This window comes from Hemitrygon akajei, chromosome 18, assembly GCF_048418815.1.
Source record: "Hemitrygon akajei chromosome 18, sHemAka1.3, whole genome shotgun sequence".
Taxonomy (NCBI): Eukaryota; Metazoa; Chordata; class Chondrichthyes; order Myliobatiformes; family Dasyatidae; genus Hemitrygon; species Hemitrygon akajei.
The window spans coordinates 38,563,066-38,584,325 of NC_133141.1; the positions used below are offsets into that span (position 1 = coordinate 38,563,066).

At 42.2% G+C, this 21,260-nt stretch overlaps 1 non-coding gene across 1 annotated transcript; it reads right to left on the reverse strand.

Annotated features, from left to right (window-relative positions):
* Window positions 1–20,870: 20,870 nt before the first annotated feature.
* On the reverse strand, window positions 20,871–20,977 carry LOC140741654 (U6 spliceosomal RNA). Its single transcript, XR_012102111.1, has one exon. It is a non-coding gene; the product is annotated as a U6 spliceosomal RNA (small nuclear RNA).
* Between the last annotated feature and the right edge of the window lie 283 nt (window positions 20,978–21,260).

Below are 21,260 nucleotides of genomic sequence, written 5' to 3' on the forward strand. Positions count from 1 at the left end.
ATTTTTTGCTTTTCTCACTTAATTTATTGAAATGGGCATATCTTCAAATAGAGGTGCACTCCTTCCTCTCACTTTAGACCTATGCCCTCTTGTTTTTGATAGCTCTATCAGGGAAAAAAAGATTTTGACTATCTATCTTTCTATGACTCTCATGATCTCACACACTTCCACTAGGTTACCTCTCAGCTTCCTTCACTCCAGCAAAAGCAAGACCAGTGTATCCAATCTCTCGCTGTAACTAAAGTCCTCCAGTCTGAGCAACATCATGGTACTCTGTACTCTTTCCAGAGTAATCAGATTCTTCTTGTACTGTGGTGACCAGAACTGCACACAATTGCTCATGTGTGGCCTAACCAGCTTTTTGTGAAGTTGTAACATAATATCTCAACTCTTATATTCTATGTCCTAAGCTTTGAAGCAAGCATGTCCTATGCCTTCTTCAATACCTTATCAACCAGTGTTGCCATTTTCAGGGAACTATGGACCTGGACTTCTATGTCTTTTAGTTCATCAACATTCCTCAGTGACCTTCCCTGCATGACTTCCCAAAATGCATCACCTTGCAGTCACTGGGATTAAATTCCATCTTCCCAACTTTGTATCTAATCTATATCCATCTCTAGCCTAAGACAAGGTACCTCACTATCCACAACACCAATGTCCACAAATTTACTAATCATACCTCCCACATTTACATTCCAAGTTGTTGCATATACTCAGTGGCCATTTTATTAAGTACCTAATAGAGTAGCCAGAGTGTTTGTTCATGGTCTTCTGCTGCTATAGCCCATCCTCTTCAAGGTTCAACATGTTGTACGTTCAGAGATGCAACTGTTGCAATGCATCATTATTTATGTCACTGTTGGTTTCCTGTCAGCTTGAATCACACTGGCCATTCTCCTCTCACCTCTCTCATTAACTAAGCATTTTTGCCCACAGACTGCCGCTCAATGGATGTTTATATTGTTTCTCGCACCATTCTCTGTAAACTCTAGAGACTGATGTTCACCAAAATCCCAGCATATCTGCAGTTTCTAAGATTCTCAAATCACCTAAAATCACTCTGTGGCCAAATTTATTTAGATCACATTTCTTCCCCATGCGGATGTTTGGTCTGAACAATAACTGAATGCTGCCTGTATGCTTTTATGCATTGAGTTACTGCCACATGATTGGCTGATTAGATATTTGCATTAACGAGTGGGTGTACAGGTGTACCTAATGAAGTGTTCACTGAGTGAAAATCACAAACAACTACTGATCCCTGCAACACACTACTTTTCAGACTTCCTATCAAAAAAATCATCCTTCCATCATGACCCACTGCCTTCTTTCACCAAGCCAATTTTGGATCTAATTTGCTGGCTCATTTTGGATCCAATGTGCCTTAACCTTCTGGACCAGTTTACCACGCAAAAGCTTTTCCAAACGATCAGTCTTCGTAGAGTTAGAATCAGCTCAAGTGTGGCATGTACTTCAACAAGGAAAAGCCTCATCGATCGAACTGTGTCTTCCAAATGGAAGTACTAATCGGGACTGGAAACCCTAGTTTAAATCTTCCCTTCCTAATCCTAAATCTTAATCCCAATTCTCCAGTTATCATTATGTCTGAGGTCAACTCAGTACAGGTCCAAAATAAAACATGGGAACCTCTAGTCCATACAGTTTAGTACTACATTGGGTAGTGGGGTGAGCCCGTACTTTTACTATATACTAACCGCTAGCTCCATTATCTCTCTTTTCCCTTTACAAAGCTTGTACTTTGATTTCAGAGCCACATGCTTGCTTTATTTCACGGTATAAAAATGTTAAATTTTAAACATTTCAATACCCAGAGCCTTAGAGACTCCACCAATACTTACTTGTTAATACCAAGAGCACACTGTAATTTGAAAGTTGGGAGAGCTCCACAGCATGACAAAAATTAGTCCCTGATGTGTATTACAAGACCTGCAGCTTCATTCCATGTTAGCCAGAACAAACAAGACCAATACAGTGAGCTTTTTGTCAAACATCTGGCTGTGGGCACAATTACAAGCCTGTTCCAATACAGGATTCTGCACCCCAAAATGCATCACACAATGACACAATTGGCATCATTCTGCTATACGATGCTTTATGTTCTGAAACACTTTCCCTGAAGCCAATACAACTGGATTCAATTAAGTAAACCTGATTTTGGTATAACCAAGACTAAAAAGTAATTGTTCTTTTTTTCTGTCATTCAGAAGGGAATATTAACAAGCTGCAGGGAGATTAGTATGAATCAGAACCAGCAATTTGAAAGTCACTGTATTTTCATACTAGCAAAGAACATAACCTAAAAATTATTCATCAGAACAACGGATCCACCAAAAGCAATTGGTTATTATACACCATTTGATCAAACATTTAATTAGTAATGGCACTTGAGGAAATGGGTTGAAAAAAATCCTATTCTCATTAATTACCAAACATGCTCCTTACAAGGTAACAAAATTAATGTTAATCAAATGAAGACAATCGCCATTAATATTTGATTTCACCAATGTAGGATAACTGTATGAATGTAGATTTTATAATAAGTAGATACAGGACTGACTCCAACTTACAAAACACCCGATTTATGGACATCCCTGCATATGAATGAGCCAAAACTAGTTAATTAGTTCTCTATCTATCTATCTATCTGGAAATTGTTCTTTCTCATCAGTCTTGTCAGTTTTTGATGTCATTTATTATAATACTATGGAAGTTTGGTTAACATATTGAGAGATTTGAGTGTATTTTTCAACTTGTGGAGAAAATGGACTTAAGGACACCTGTAAGAACAGAACCAATTCATTGCCTAGGGACAACCTGTATTCCAAGCAAAAAGCAACTCTGAAATTGAGGCTTCTAAATTGATCAATGTTTCTTAATTATTTATTGTATAAATATTATTGTTCAGGTAATATGCACATCTTTTGTCATGTTAAAGATGTTATATAAATGGAAATGTCTTTGCATTAATTTACAGTTTCCTTAGTTCTTTTATTAAGATGTTTTACAATCTAAATTCTTCACATCAGTTTGTACATATTACATGTACATAGCCTTGTAAGGCATGCAAAATGCACGTGACTGTCCTCAGCATAGTCTCCAATTTATCAATTGTTCCATCTATGTAAGGCTGATTGGACATGTTCTGATGCACCATCAATAACTCTCGGAGACATGAGGCGAGATATAGGCTTTTATTGGCTGGAAGAAAGAACAAGCAGCAAATGACCACCACACTACATCCTGGAGACTGAGGCCAGGGCTATGTCTCCAATCGCCTTTATACCGGGGTCTGTGGGAGGAGCCACAGGAGCAGTCAGCAGGGGCGGCGTGTCCAGACAGGTATATGTAGTTCACCACATGTTCCAAGGTTAGTATTTATCTGTTGTGCAATCAAATTACCTTAGGTTGAAACCTTGTGAAATATCTTGCATTTGGAATCCCCATAGTCATTGGATAGGAATCATTTCAGTTGATGTACAAACTATTTTAGTCCACAGAAAACAAGGTTTTTCCATTTTCCAGTCCTTGCCCTATAATCTTTGACACCCTATCAATCTCTGCTTTAAATATACCCAGAAGAAATATACTCATTGTTCTCTCAGAACAGAATCAGAATCAGGTTTATTATCACCAGCATGAGTTGTGAAATTTGTTAACTTAGCAGCAGCAGTTCAATGCAATATAGTCAGCCCTCCTTATCCGCGAGGGATGGGTTCTGGGACCCCTCGCGAATGCTCAAGTCCCTTATTCAACCTGTCTCAATGTGGTGGACTTTAGGACCCAGCGGAACCCCAGACCTTATTTAACCTGTCTCAGTGCAGTGGACATTAGGACCCGGCGGTAAAGATCTGAATCCGCAGTGTTCCTGTTCACGAAAACAATCATGATTGAAAATAAAGTGGAAATAATAAAGTGATCGGAAAGAGGTGAAACGCCATCAGTGATTGGAAAAGCGTTAGGCTACGTTGGTCAACGATCGGAACAATTTTAAAGGATAAAGTGAGAAAGGCTCTGCCCTGATGAAAGCTACAATTATTACTAAGCAACACGGTGGTTTAATTATTGGGTTTTGGGGTTTTTGATCCTCCACATCAACCCGGCACGGTGGAGAGCGCGCTCAGAAGTGGTCTGTCACTGAATTGCACTCAGGAAATTCCGTTCCCGAGCCCGGCGCCGAAACATACGTTCTTAAGTGTTTTATATGCATAGAAAGGTAAAATATATACTATATACTAAGACAAACGTTTGACTGACGCTAAATAACACTGGATGTACCTGTTCCGACTTACTTAGTAAGAGAACTTCTGATTTTTTTCGATCCCGATCCATGATAACACATGCACATTCTCCCGTATACTTTAAATGATCTCTAGATTACTTATAATACCTAATACAATGTAAATGCTATGTAAAATAGTTGTTATACTGCACTGTTTAGGGAATGACAAGAAAAAAAAGTCTGTACATGCTCGAACAACAAGTGTTGGAAGAGCACTTACAGGTTTTCGTGATTCGTGGTTGGTTGAATTCGCACATGTGGAATTCGCTGATAAGGAGGGCTGACTGTACATAAAATAGAAGAAAAAAATAAATAAAACAAAAACAAATAATAAATAAATCAATTACAGTATACCTCTATTGAATAGATTAAAACATCGTGCAAAAACAGAAATACTGTATATTATAAAAAGTGTGGTAGTGTTCAAGGGTCCAATGTCCATTTAGGAATTGGATGGTAGAGGGGAAGAAGCTGTTCCTGAGTCACTGAGTGTGTGCCTTCAGGCTTCTGTACCTCCTACCTGATGGTAACAGTGAGAAAAGGGCATGCCCTGGGTGCTGGACGTTCTTAATAATGGACACTGCCTTACTGAGACACCACTCCCTGAAGATGTCCTGGGTACTTTGTAGGCTAGTACCCAAGATGGAGCTGACTAGATTTACAACCCTCTGCAGCTTCTTTTGGTCCTGTGCAGTAGCCTCCCCCACTCCCCCCACCCCCCATACCAGACAGAGATGCAGCCGTCAGAATGCTCTCCATGGTACATCTATAGAAGTTTTTGAGTGTATTTGTTGACATGAGAAATCTCTTCAAATTCCTAATAAAGTATAGCCGCTGTCTTGCCTTCTTTATAACTGCATCAATATGTTGGGACCGGGTTAGATCCTTAGAGATCTTGACACCCAGGAACTTGAAACTGCTTACTCTCTCCAATTCTGATCCCTCTGAGGATTGGTATGTGTTCCTTCATCTTATCCTTCCTGAAGTCCACAATCAGCTCTTTTGTCTTACTGACGTTGAGTGCCAGGTTGTTGCTGCAACAGCACTCCACTAGTTGGCATATCTCACTCCTGTACGCCCTCTCGTCACCACCTGAGATTCTACCAAAAATGGTTGTTTTGTCAGCAAATTTATAGATGTTATTTGAGCTATATCTAGCCACACAGTCATGTGTATATAGAGAGTAGAGCAATGGGCTGAGCACACACCCCTGAGGTGCGCCATTGTTGATAGTCAGCGAGGAGGACATGTCATCACCAATCCACACAGACTATGGTCTTCTGGTTAGGAAGTCAAAGATCCAATTGCAGAGGGAGGTACAGAGGCCCAGGATCTGCAATTTCTCAATCAGGAATGTGGGAATGATGGTATTAAATGCTGAGCTACAGTCAATGAACAGCATCCTGACATAAGTGTTTGTGTTGTCCAGGTGGTCTAAAGCCGTGTGGAGAGCCATTGAGATTGCGTCTGCTGTTGACCTATTGTGGTGATAGGCAAATTGCAATGGGTCCAGGTCCTTGCTGAGGCAGGAGTTCAGTCTAGTCATGACCAACCTCTCAAAGCATTTCATTATTGTAGATGAGTGCTAACAGGCAATAGTCATTAAGGCAGCTCATATTATTCTTCATAGGTACTGGTACAATTGTTGCCTTTTTGAAGCAAGAGAGAACTTCTGCCTGTAGCAGTGAGAGGTTGAAAATGTCCTTGAATACTTGGGCTAGTTGGTTGGCACAGAGCCTTACCAGGTACTCCATCTGGACTTTCCGCCTTGTGAAGGTTCACTCACTTAAAAGACAGCCTAACATCAGCCTCTGAGACAGAGATCACAGGATCATCAGGTGTAGCAGGGATCTTCACAGTGGTCACAGCCAATCTCACTTCAATAAATCTATGTTGCTGGGCATACTAGGTATGATAAAATTGTTTTTTGCCTCCCTGAACCATTTTATAGCATATTCTCAGAGATCATTTTCCATTGCACCTCACCCTATCTTTCCTGTCTTTATTATTTTCCCCTGCACATACCCCATCCCCACATCCAATAAATACATATTATTTAGTCACTGTCTCTGCGTGTTGATGCTTGAGAGAAATGTAAAGAATGTGTATTTGTTCTAAGAATGCTCAGAGTTTTTAAAAAAACAGTTGATCACAATGCATTACATAGGGCATTCTCCAAGAGGTTCACTGACTGCACTTTACCTTAAAAAATAATTAAGGAATTTTATTCCACTTCAAAGGTTTCAATGGTTTTATTAACACTTTCATATTAGAAGAATAATGCATCAACAGAAAAAGCACATTTGTTTAGGACTGGCTAGTAAAGCTCACAAATCCAAAAATTACTAGAAATTACTAGAAAAAAATGATTAATTTCTTTTACCTTTGGAAATTTTCTGTCAATTAACCCACCAGATTGCTTCCATTTCATTCATTAAGAACTTGAGAATACAGGAAACCAACAATCTTGGAAAGCATGTTCACTTGCAAAAGGACATCTTATACACAAGTATTTCAAAATGAAAAATAGTTTTTATAATTTATTATTTATCAGATTCAGATTAGTGCAAAATTGGTGGCTAGTTGAATAGCTGTGGGGAAGAAGCTGTTCTCGAGTCATTTGATCAATAATCATTCTTTAAATTGATAATTTTAAAGTACACAAAACATCCCTAGAAAAACAAATTTATACCACAGAAAATGGTAACAATTTCTGTGTTCCATGTAACTATTTACTCTTCATGTCAGAATCAGATTTATCATCACTGATACATGTAGAGAAATTTGTTTTTGTGGCAGTACAGTGCAATAAAATTATACTAAAAATAAATTATAAATAATAAATAGTGCAAAAGGGAAAAAGCAAGTTCATGGGTTCATGGAACATGTAGAAGTCTGATGGCAGAGGGGAAGAAGCTGTTCCTAAAACATTGAGTCTGGGTCTTCAGGCTCCTGTACTTCCTCCCTGATGGTAGTAATGAGAAGACAGCATGTCCTGGATAGTGAAGGTCCATAATAATGGATGCCAACTCCCTGAGGCACCACCTTTTGAAGAGTCCTCAATGGTGGTGAGGGTTGTGCCCCTGATGGAACTGGCTGTCTACAAACACCTGCAGCCTCTTTTGATCCTGTGCATTGAAGCCTACATACCAGGCTATGATGCAGCCATTTAGAATGTTGACCAAACAGTTGTGACCACACATGCAGTACTTGCCCAGTTCCAATATTCTTTAATTCCTTTCATTTCAATACAGAAAAGGAAGACTATGCTGCAACACTGTCAAATTTATTCTTGATACTCTCAACTTAATAAATGGAATCTTCCATTAATGATCCCTCATTCAGACCCTTTAATTAATGGAGATAATGAATACATCATGATGGTACAGCAGCTAGTCCTGCTACTTTTCACCTCCAGAAACCCCAGTTCAATCCTGACGACCTGTGCTGTCTGCACAGAATTTGTATGATTTCTCTTTGATCACTTCACTTCTTAAGGGTGCTATAGTTCCATATTTATATTTCAGCATTGTGAAGAAAATGCTTCACAGGGCACTGGTTTTCTTCCATTGCCAAAGACATGTCATAAATAGTGCAAAAGGGGAAAAGTAAGGTTAAGTGTTAACATGCTCAAAGTACAGTAGGATCTATGTTTCTGATTGGGAGGTTGATTGCTTACTGCCAATTACCCCTAGGATGGAGGAGAGCAAGGTGAATCAGGAAAACAAGAGATTCTGTAGATGCTGTAAATCTGGAGCAACACATACAAAATGCTGGAGGAACTCAACAAGTTAGGCAGCACATATGGAGGGGAATGACCAGTCAATGTTTCAGGCTGAGACCCTTCATCAGGGCTGGAAAGGAAGGGAGCAGAAGCCAGAATAAGGTGGGGGAGGGAGAAGATGTACACGTTGGCAGGCGATAGGTGAGAGCAAGTGAGGATGATGAAGAAAGAAGCTGGGAGGTGATAGGTGGAAGAGGTAACGAGCCAAAGGAGGAGGAATCTGATAGGAGAGGAGAGTGAACCATGAAAGAAAAGGAAGGAGAGGCACTAGAGGGAGGTGATGGGTAGATGAGGAGAAAGGGTGAAGGGGTCACCAGAATGGGGAATGGAAAGAGAGAAAAGGGGAGGGAGGAGAAATTACCAAAGTTAGAGAAATGAATGTTCTCTCCGTCAGGTTGTTGAAGATAGACATGAGAAAGGATAAGTTACAAAGAAATAGGTGAGATTGTCCTGAAAACAGGTTCCAGGAGATAAAGAGCCTCGTCCTATCTTGTAACAAAAGACGAAAACCTGAAATATTCAGACTTATTTACAGTTAATCTTCAATAAAGCAAGGCACCCAAGGATACATACTACATACAGTAATTAAGTTTTTGCATGGCTTTAAAATACAAAGCACATTCCCTCTTGACTATACTTTATCTCTTATGATAACACATAGTATGTCATTGATTTTATTCTCTAAAGCAGCCTTATTTACTCACCTTCGCTTACATAGTGAACTCTTCATTCTCTAGTTCAGGCATAACTCTGAACATTATGTGGCTGCAGCTCCCAAGAGGTTCATACCATGTAAATTCTTCTCAAAGTTTACTGAACTCTTCATAATCTTATCCAACAATACCTTTGCCATAAGTGACTAAATAAAATCTCAAACACTAATTTTGTTATTCCTCCTTAATCTTACTGCAAATTTCCTATTTAATTTTCTATTTTCAATGCAGTTGCATTATGTATAAAAACATAATGAATTCCAAACATATTTGGTTTTACTCCTTCCTGGTCACTATTAATTACTTGTATTCCTTCTTCTATTAATGTCTCCACTTTGTCCCCACTCATGTTTTCTTTTTCCTCTGAAATATATTTGGCCCCAATCTGCTTATTTTCCATTCTTTCCCAGTTTGCAGTCATATTTCTGTAGATGCATTTTTTCATTTTATTGATGTGATGATGATGTCTCGATTTTCCAGTACAGTAATTGGTTCCAGTTCCTCTGCTTAACTTCCCCACACTCCATTCATTGCCATTATAACATTTTGAACATTTTTGTTAATCTTCTCCATTTCCTCTGCCTTTCTTTTGTTTAGGCTACACAACTTCCTTTGCTTTAAACTGCTCCTTGTTTTTTTTTAATGAGTCAATTTAATTCTATTCAGTTACTAAAATATCTCAGGGTCTTGTATTTCTCCCTGCAAAACTTGTGGATTTAAGTTTTATTTTCCCAGTTGCTCCTCACTTTTGGCTTTTAATAAACAACTTGCAACTTGGAATTCCTCTTCTTACAGTTCAAAAGTGTTACACTGGATGTATAGTGCTCTGGGATGTTCTGGGACTACATGCACATAAATATTGCTCTCCTGTACTTCACACCTTCAGCTGTTTATTGATTTCCCTAGGCGCCTAGTCCTTCTGTGTTACAGCATGTGACTGATGCACCATCAATAACTCTCCGAGACGTGAGGCGAGATATTGGCTTTTATTGGCTGGAAGAAAGAACAAGCAGCAATTGACCACCACACTGCATCCTGGAGACTGAGGGCAGGGCTCAGGCCCCAATCGCCTTTATACCGGGGTCTGTGGGAGGAGCCACGGTCAGTGGGAGGAGCCAAAGGAGGAGTCAGCGGGGGGAGGCGTGTCCAGACAGGTATATGTAGTTCACCACATTCACCCCCCCCCCTTTGTTTTAAAAGAGAGTCCCCATGGGGCGAAGTTTCTTACAAGTATATTTACAGGTTAAGTCTATCAGGTGGTCGAATCTGTCGCTGCAATCTACGTAGCACCGGCTGTGATTGCACAGGTGCCGGTGGTGATTGCACCGGAAACGGTGGTTGTGCTGGTTCCGGCCTAACTGGAGGTGTCAGCCCACTAGGCGTCAGTGATCCCTCATGCGTGTGCGAGGCGCCCGGTATAGGAGTGTCATGAGGAGTCTGTGTAGGGCTCGGTGTGCGCGGTGTCACCTCAGGTACAGGGTTCATAGTTACCGTGGAGTGTTCGGGGTAGTGGTCTGCTGCTCCTGCGGGCGCCAGGTCACGGACGGAGACCGTGTCCTCCCACCCATCAGGTAAGACCACGTAGGCATACTGGGGGTTCGCATGTAGAAGGTGAACCCTCTCGACCAGCGGGGAGTATTTATTGCTCCTCACATGTCTCCGGAGCAGCACTGGCCCTGGGGATGTCAGCCAAGCCGGTAGGGTGGTCCCAGTGGCAGACTTCCTGGGAAAAGAAAATAGGCGTTCGTGAGGGGTGGCATTGGTGGATGTACATAACAGGGAGCGGATAGAGTGGAGTGCCTCGGGGAGGACCTCCTGCCATCGAGGGACCGGCAACCCTTTAGACTTAAGGGCTAAAAGTGTGGCCTTCCACACCGTGGCATTCTCCCTCTCCATCTGTCCATTTCCCTGGGGATTATAGCTCGTGGTCCTACTAGTAGCAATGCTCCTAGCCAGCAGGTACTGGCACAGCTCGTCACTCATAAAGGAGGACCCTCTATCACTGTGGATATAGCAGGGATATCCGAACAGAGTGAAGAGCTGGCGCAGGACTTTTACGACGGACGTGGCAGTGGTGACGTGGCAGTGGTGTCGGGGCAGGGGATGGCAAAGGGGAATCGCGAGTACTTGTCGATAATGTTGAGAAAGTAGACATTGCGGTCAGTGGAGGGAAGGGGGCCCTTAAAGTCAACACTCAGTCGCTCAAAGGGGCGGGTGGCCTTGATAAGTTGCGCCTTTTCAGGATGGTAGAAGTGCGGTTTGCACTCAGCGCAGACTTGGCAGTCCCTGGTCATCGTCCTGATGTCCTCAAGGTCATTGTCCATGATGTGCATGGAGGGCGTATAGCTGGTCGAGCTGTGCGCTGGCACACGCTCCCCGGGATAGGGCATCAGGGGGCTCATTGAGCCTTCCAGGCCAGTACAGGATATCATAGTTGTATGTGCAGAGTTCTATTCTCCACCACAAAATTTTATCATTTTTGATTTTGCCCCGTTGTTGGTTGCTGAACATGAATGCAACTGAGCACTGGTCGGTCAGCAAGGTGAACCTTTTGCCGGCGAGATAGTGCCTCCAGTGCCTAATAGCTTCCACTATGGCCTGGGCTTCTTTCTCCACCGCGGAGTGCCGAATTTCAGGGCCTTGAAGGGTATGAGAAAAGAATGCTACTGGCCTACCGGCCGTGTCCAAGTCAATAAAACTCTCAGTGCTGCCAGTGTCAAACAGGCAGCTAGTCCTGTGCCCCTCCACCAGGATGTCCATCATTGACCTTGCAAGCTGGTGTGGGGCGCTTTGGTCGAGGGTTACGGAGGCCAGAGTTGAACTGCCGTCTTGGTGCCCGGTAAGCACCGGTGGGTCGGGGTCGGGGCGAGGTGGCGCCAACAAAGATGGCCGCCCCCATGTCTCACACGAGGCGGGCAGGCAAGATGGCGGCCCCCATGCCTCACACGCAGCGCTGCCCGACCCCGCTCGTGGTTCAGACTTACAAACCTTGGCGAAATGGCCCTTCTTCCCACAGCTGGAGCAGGTCGCTTCTTGGGCCGGGCAGTGTTTTCGGGGGTGCTTTTAGAGTCCGCAGAAGTAATACTGCGCGGACTTGCGACTGGCAGCAGCTGTGGTCGGGTTCGGGGAGTTCGTGGACTCGCGACTGGCAGTGGCGGGGTCTGCAGTGTCCACGGAACCGGTGGGGGATCGCGCGGCTGGACAGTGTCAGCGTTGTGCAGAGCAGCCTCCAGCGTGTCGGCCATCTCGATCGCCGAGCATAAGGTAAGATCGGCATTTTCCAGCAGCCGCTGGCGCACGTACACTGACCTGATCCCCGTAACGAAGGCGTTTCGTACTAGCAGCTCCGCATGTTGTTCCGCCGTCAGACCTTTGCAGTCGCAAGTTCGCAAGTATCTGTAGGGCTCGGAGAAACTCGGCGCTCGACTCGTCGGGTCGCTGTCGCCGCGTCGCTAAGCGATGTCTTGCGTAGACAGTGTTCACCGACCGCAGGTACTGTCTTTTGAGGGCGTCCAGTGCCCCTTGGTAGGTCGGTAGGTCCCTGATAAGGGAGAATACTTTCGGACTTACTCTGGATAGTAATATTTTGTACATTGTGGCAGGCTCAGTCACTGGAATCTGTTCCAAGTATGATTGGAAGCATGCAAGCCAGAGTTCAAAGGCAAGAGCTGCTTCGGAGTCTTGAGGATCAAGGTCTAATTTTTCCGGATGTAAAATGCTGTCCATGTTTTAAACTTCCAGCCAATAAAATTGATGCACCATCAATAACTCTCCGAGACGTGAGGCGAGATATAGGCTTTTATTGGCTGGAAGAAAGAACAAGCAGCAATTGACCACCATACTAAATCCTGGAGACTGAGGGCAGGGCTCAGGCTCCAATCACCTTTATACCGGGGTCTGTGGGAGGAGCCACGGTCAGTGGGAGGAGCCACAGGAGCAGTCAGCGGGGGGGGGGGGGGGGGGGGGGGGGCGTGTCCAGACAGGTATATGTAGTTCACCACAGTGACATGACAAGTAATATTGAGTTTTACCATCCATGAAACCCATTCCTCACATACCCTCAGTGACCACTTTGTTAGGTACCTCCTGTACCTAATAAAGTGGCCACTGAGTGTGTTTGCATCTTCTGCTGCTGTAGCTCATCCAATTCAAGGTTCAATGTGGCATGCATTCAGAGATGCTCTTCTGTACATCACTGCTGTAATGCATGATTATTTGAGTTACTGTCACTTTCCTGTCAGCTTGAACAATTCTGGCCATTCTCCTCTGACCTTTCTCATTATCAAGGCTGCCACTCATTGGATGTTTTTAAAAAAAATTTTCACACCATTCTCTGTAAACTCTAGAGACAGTTGTGCATGAAAATCCCAGGAGATTAGCAGTTTCTGAGATACTCAAACCATCCTGTCTGGCACCAACAGTCAAAGTCACTTTGATCACATTTTTCCCCCATTCTGATGTTTGGCCTGAACAACACTGAACCTCTTGACCGTGTGTGTGCTTTTGTGCATTGAGATACTGTCACATGATTGGCTGATTAGATATTTGCATTAATGATAAAGTGGCCACCTAGCTTACTTCTGAATTCAAACCAGTCTTGCAGTTAGAGACCCATGGTGATTGAGAATGTAATTGATTGTTTGGCTTGGAAAGTAGAAATGCTATAGAGCTGGGATCAAATAGTCAAACAGCCTGCTCTAGTTCATGCAACACACACAAAATGCTGGAGGAACTCAGCAGGCCAAGGAGTATCTATGAAAAAGAGTACAGTCGATGTTTTGGGCGCGGAACATCGACTGTCTACTCCTTTCCATAGAAGCTGTCTGGCCTGCTGAGTTCCTCCAGCATTTTGTGTGTTACTTGGATTTCCAGCATCTGCAGATTTTCTCTCGTTTGCTCTGGTCCATGATTATGACTGGTACTGTGTGGAGTTTGCATATTGTTCATGTTATAACCTGGGTTTCTCACAAGAGTTTGCACTCAAATTCCAAAGGTATGCAGGCAAAAATAGGACTAAAGAAAATTGCCCCTACTGTCTCCATCAGTGGTAGATTCTTGAGGAAGTTGATGGGAATGTGGAAGAAATTTTAAAAATGGGATGGGTATAAAAGTGTATTTGAAGGTCAGCACTGACTCAGTTGACCAAAAGCCCTGTTATTTTTCCCCATTTACTCATTTTCCTTTCTTCCTGAAAAACATAAGGTAATTTTGCACTGCCTTTCTTCCATAAGAAAAAAGGTACAATATAGCTATTCCTCAATATACATTTCTTTAAGCCAAATTTTAGACATTAAAATAGGATTTTCCAATTGGAAAAGGTGTATAAAGGTAAATATTGATGTTCGAACTGCTTTTGTGAATATGAGATAATGTTGCTGCTACACATGTTCCATTAGTTAATGGACACTCATAGCACACTTTCACCATCTCAATATGGCTGATCTAATCAATGTCGAAGAGAGCGAAGCCCAAACCATTTAACAACTGCAATTCAGTCATCTGGAGCCACAAACATCTATCTCAACAATTATTGAACACTACAGCACAGAAACAGGCCTTTCAGCCCATGTAATTTGTGCCAAACTATTAGTCTGCCCAATCCCACCGACCTGCACCCAAGACTCTCCATACCTCTCCTATCCAAATTTCCTTTAAATATTGAAATCAAACCCGCATCCGCTACCTGTGCTGGCAACTCGTTCCACACTCTCACCATCCTCTGAGTGAAGATGTTCCCCCCTCATGCTCCCCTTAAACATTTCACCTTTCACTCTGAACCCATGACCTCTAGTTCTAGTCTCACCCAACCTCAGTGGGAAAAAAAATGCTTGCAATCACCCTATCCATACTCCTCATAATTTTGTATACTTCTATCAAATCTCCCCTCATTCTCCTACGCTCTAAGGAATAAAGTCCAAATCTATTCAATTTTTCCTTACAACCCAGGTCCTCAAGTCCTGGCAACATCCTTGTAAATTTTCTCTGCACTCTTTCAATCTTATTGACATCTTTCCTGTAGGTAGGTGACCAGAACTGCACAGAATACTCCACGTCAGGCCTCACCAATGTCTTATACAACTTCAACATAACATCCCAACTCCTATACTCAATACTTTGATTTATGAAGGGTAATAGGCTAATGTGCCAAATGCTTTAGTTATGACCTTATCTACCTGCGATGTTGCTTTCAAGGAACTATGGATCTGTATTTCCAGATCCCTTTGTTCTTCCGCACTCCTCAGTGCTCTACTGCTCACTGTGCAAGTCTTATTCTGGTTTGTCTTCCCAAAGTGCAATGCCTCACAGTTAACTGCATTAAATTCTATCTGCCATTTTTCAGCTTATTTTTCCAACTGGTTCAGCAAGCAAGCTTTGATAGTCTTCCTTGCTGTCCACTATGCCTGCAATCCTGCAATTTGTGGTGTCATCCACAAATTTGCTGATTCAGTTTACCACGTCATCATCCAGACCATTGATACAGATGACAAACAACAACTGACCCAGCACCGATCCCTGTGGCACACCACTAGCCACAGGCCTCCAGTCAGAGGCACAACCATCGACTACCACTCCCTGGCTTCTCCCACAAAGCCAATGTCGAATCCAGTTTACTACCTCATTCTGAATGCCAAGCAACTGAACTCTCTTGACCAACCTCCCTTGCAGGACGTTGTCAAAGGCCTTACTAAAGTCCATGTAGAAAACATCCACTGTCTGACCTTCATCAACTTTCCTGGTAACTTCCTTGAAAAACTATTTCAGTGATTAGGCACAACTTACCATGTACAAAGACATTTTGACTTGGACACAACCTACCATGCACAAAGCCATGCTAACTATCCCTAATCAGTTCCTATCTATCCAAATACTTATTATACCCAATTGCTTAGAATACCTAGAATACTTTCCAATAACTTACTGACTACTAATGTCAGACGCACCAACCTATAATTTCCCAGCTTATTCATATAGCCCTTTTTTAAAAAAAAACAGAACAATGTTAGCTATCCTCCGATCCTCCAGCACCTCACCTGTGGCTAAGGGCGTTTTAAATATCTCCGCTGTCCCTTACAATTTCTACACTATAGCCTCCCACAGGATCCAAGGGAACATCTTGTCAAGCCCTGGGAATTTTCCCCACCTTAATTTGCCTCAAGACAGCAAAGACTTTTTCCTCCATAATCTGTACAGGGTCCATGACCTCGCTACTGCTTTGCCTTACTTCTATAGATTATGTGTCCATCTCCCAAGACAATACAGGAAAAAAAATCCATTTAAAGTCTTCCCCACCTCTTTCAGCTCTATGCATAGATGACCACTCTGATCTTCCAGAGGACCAATTTTGTCACTTGCTATCCTTTTGCTCTCAATATATCTGTAGAAGTCCTTGGGATTCTCCTTCACCTCATCTACTAGAGCAACCTCATACCTTCTTTTATCCCTTTTAAATTTCCTTAAGTGTTCTCTTGCATTTCTTGTACTTAAGTATCTCATTTGTTTCTTCCTACCTCTACCTGCGATGCACATCCTCCTTCCTCTTAACCAGGCCCTCAATATCTCTCAAAAACCAAGGCTCCTTAAACCTGATATCCTTGCCTTTTATTCTGACAGGAACATACAAACACTGTATTCTCAAAATTTCACTTTCGAGGGCCTTTCACTTATCAAGTACACCTTTGCCAGAAAACAACCTGTCCCAGCCCACACTTGCCAGATCTTTCTAATACCATCGAAATTGGCCTTTCTTCAATCTCAATCTAAGGACCAGACCTATCTTTCTTATACTTATCGTGAAACAAATGGCATTATGACCACTAGATGCAAAGTGTGCCACTACACAGACTTCTGTCACCTGCCTTGTTTCTTTCCCTAATATGAGATCAAGTATCGCACACTCTCTCATTGGGACTTCTACGCACTAATTAAGAACATTTTTAAAAAATACATTTGACAAAATCTATTCCATCCAGCGCCTTTATTGTATAGGAGACTCAGTCAATATGTGAAACATTAAAATCACCTATAAAAATCTTATATTTCTTGCAAAAGTCTGCGATCTCTCTACAAATTTGCTCCTTTAAATCTCGCTGACTATTAGGTGGTCTATAATACAATCCCATTAATGTGGCCATCCCTTTCTTCCTCAGTTCCATCCATACACCCTCAGTAGACAAGCTCCCTAGCTTGTCCTGTCTGAGTACAGCTGTGCTGCTTCCCTGATTAGTAATGCCACCCCTCCCCCTTTAATCCCTCCTGCTCTATCACATCTAAAACAATGAATCCCAGAACATTGAGCTGATAGTCCTGCCACTCCCGCAACCAAGCCTCACTAATACAGTAGTTACAATATTATAATTCCAGGTGCTGATCCATGCCCTAAGCTCATCTGCCTTTCTGACAATACTCCTTACATTGAAATATACACAACTCAGAACATTAGCCCCACCATGCTCAACCTGTTGATTGCTGACTTTGTATGTAGGCTTAATAACATCTTTCCCCACAACCACTCCACTATCTGCCCTGGCACTCAGGTTCCCATTCCCTGCAACTCTAACAAACCTTCTTGCATGAACATTAGTCTCCCTCCAGTTCAGGTGTAATCTGTCTCTTCTGTACAGGTCCCACCTTCCCTGGAAGAGAGGTCAATGATCCAAAAATCTGAAGCCCTCCCTCCTGCACCTTCCACTTAGCCACGTATTAAACTGTATGATCTTCCTACTTCTGGCCTCATCAGCACGAGGCAAGGGTAGTAATCTTGAGATCACAACCCTGGAGATCCTGACCTTTAACATAGCAGCCATCTCCCTGAACTCATGTTACAAGACATCGTCACCCTTACTACCTATGTCATTGGTGCAACCATGGGCCACAACCTCTGGCTGTTCACCCTCCCACTTAAGAATGCTGAGAACTCAATCCGAGATAACCCTAACCCTGGAACCCAGGAGGCTATATACCATCTAGGAATCTTGTTCTCATCCACAGTCTATTACCTAACCAATGAATTCCCTATTACTATGGCTTGCCCAATCTTCCCCTTCCCTTCTGAGCCACACCTGATCACTCTGGCTTTACTCTGTTCAGTCACTCCTCCCCTTCCCACCTGCCCAATGGTACCTAAAGCAGTATATCTGTTATTTAGGGGAAATGCCACAGGGGTTACTCTGCACTGGCTGCCTATCTTATTTCCTCCCCCCCCCCCCCCAACAGTCACAGGAGGAACCCCGCCCAAATGTCCCAATATATACAGTACTCTGCAAAAATCTTAGACATCCTAGACTTTTCATATAAATTTTGTTTTAGATTTTTTTTGTCTTCTGCATTACGTTACTGTGTCAATAGAAAAGAGCAAACTTTAGACTTCCATATATTTATTTTCCAAAAAAATTTAAATGTTAGAGAAATTTTGTATTTTGTTAAAGAAAGTAACATATTAAGTAATTGACCACTTTTCAAATAAAAACATAATTATTTTGTAGATATATGCCCAGTACATGAATAAACAAAGATAACAAACTGGATGCTAATGATCAATGACATTAAGTTGAATCAACAATATTCAGGATCCTTTTACTCTTGCGTCTTCATTCTTCACAACTCCTTCCTCCATATAACATATGGTATGGTTTACAGATACCATGTGGGATCACATGGTATCTGTAAACTTTGACTGCTTATTTATTTCCATAGATGCTGCTTGACCTGTTGAATTCCTCCAGGTTTGTGTGTGTGTTACTCTGGATTTCCAGCATCTGCAGAATCTTGTGTTTAGCAGATGGCATCATCCTTTCATAAACTGTGTTCTGACTGCCACTTGGAATGTTGCTATCAGAGGCTTGTGAATATTTGGAATTCCTTACCCCAGACAGCCATGGAGGTTGAATCATTGAATACATTCAAGGCTGAGGTAGGCAGCTTCTTGTGTGGTGGAGAATCTAATGTTATGGGGAACAGCTGGAAAGAGAAATGACTATTTCAAACAACCATAAATTAACCTTACTACAAAGGCACTCAGAGGAATGCAGAAATAAATTCTGCAGAAATCAATTCTAGTTCTCCCATGACTCTTTCACTAACTCATTCAAAGATTTAGTCCATCATGTTATTTCTTCTCCTACTATTAAGCATCTCCATGCAATGCTCAACTTTCATCTCGTCCACAGCTATGAGATCCAAAAGGAAATTTAGTCAAAAGAGTGCTTCCTGAGCGCACTACACTTTGTAAAGTGCTGGGAGAGAGGGAAAAAATGTCAACTCAAAAATTTCTAAAGAATATTGCTTCTGAAATAATTTGTTTGCAAATAGCTTGCAGTAGAAGACAACAGCCATTTCAGAGATATGAAGATTCAGTGGATCAATGCAACATTTGTGATAGTACAGATAGCAATAATGAAATTCACCGTTGTCTTCGATGTGCCAGCTAGCCTTTGGTTAATTGAGGAACAGAATATCTGAATATCAATACCTCCAACCTAGCACAAAACATGTCCTCCACTGGCCAACAATGAACACCATCCTCCTGTACTTTCCTGAAACCTGCTGCAGGGTTCTGCAAACAATGAAAATACTATAATTTTCTCTGCAAAATACTCCAAATCCACTTGCAAAATATGAGACTCAATATTAACATCTTTTACCAATTAACCTTAATCAGCTCCATTCAATAAACCATATTGATCATACGTCCAAAAACAAATCCACAAAAAAGGACATTATTCCAAGCTCTGCCATAGGAAAAGATTAGCAAGTGGACAGATGTTGTCAACACAAAACCATAAGATATAGGAGATGAATTGGGCCATTTGGCCCAGAGTTTGCTCCACCATTCAATCATAGCTGATTTATAGTCCCTCCTAAACCCATTCTCCTAACTTCTCCCTGTAACCGTTGACACACTTACTAATCAAGAACCTATCAATTCTGCTTTAAAATACCCAATGTTTTGGTCTGCAAGCCAGTGGTGGCAATCAATCGTACAGATTCACCACCTTCCTCCTCATCTCTGTTCTAAAGCAACGTCCTTCTCTTTTGAGGCTGTGCTCTCCGGTCCTAGACTCGCTCACTACTAGAAACATGTAAAAATAAGCAACATTGTCCTCTCTATTCAGAACATGTAACAGCACAGCAAAGGAACACGACCTACAGCCAAAACAAGCTAAATGGCTAAATAAACTAATCTCTTCCGCTGACATAAGTTGTTCATATCCTTCCATTTCCCTCACATTCATGTGCCTATCTAAACTTCTCTTAAAGGTTCCTAAAGTTTCCACCTCTACTACCATCCCAGTTAACGCATTCCAGGCACCCATCACTCTGTGTGTTAAAAAAAAACTTGCCCCTCATATCTCCTTTGAAAATACCCTCTCTCACCTTAAATGCATGCTCTCTGGTATTAGACCTTTCAATTCTGAGAAAAAGATGCTGTCTACTCTATCTATGCCTCTCATAATATTATAAAGTTCTTTGAGATCTCCCCTCAGCCTCTGCAGCTCCAAAGAAAACACCCAGATTTTGTCCAACACATAGTTTAGAGGGCATGTTATAACATGTGCCTTCTAATCCAGACAAAATCCTGGCAAACCTTTTCTGCATCCTCTCCAAAGCCATGATATCCTTCCTATAATGGGGCAACCAGAACTGTATGCAATACCAAAGCTGCAGCCTAGCTAGAGTTTTATAAAGCTGCAGAATAACTTCCTGACTTTTGAATTCAATGCCTCAACTAATAAAGGATATCCTTCTTAACCACCCTATCAACCCATGTAGCCACTTTCAGGGAGCCATAACCTTGGACCCCAATATCACTCTGTTTATCAACACTTTTAAGCGTCTTTCCCTTAACAGTGTACTGTCTCTTTACACTTGACCTACCAAGGTGCAAAACTTCACATTTGGCCAGATTAAAATCCACCTGCCATTTCTCTGCCCATATCTGCAACTGATCTATATCCCCCTGCATTCTTAGCCAGTCTTCTTTCTACACTATCCACAACATCACTGATCTTTGTATCATCTGCAAACTTACTAACCCATCCATCTACATTTTCTTTTTTTTTCTTTTTTTTAAAAAAAAATGGAACGCTTCACGAATTTGCGTGTCATCCTTGCGCAGGGGCCATGCTAATCTTCTCTGTATCGTTCCAATTTTAGTATATGTGCTGCCGAAGCGAGCACTTACATTTTCATCTAGGTCATTTATGTACATCACAAACAGCAGAGATCCCAGTACAGATCTCTGTGGAACACCACTAATCACAGACCTCTGGCTAGAATAAGTCTTCAACCACTACCTCGTCCTCAATGGGCAAGCCATTTCTGAATTCAAACAACCAATTCACTATGGATCCCATGTATCTTAATCATCTAGATGAGATTCCCATGAGGGACTTTGTCAAACACCTTACTAAAATCCATATCTCTACCTTCATCAATCACCCTGTCACCTCATCAAAAAAAT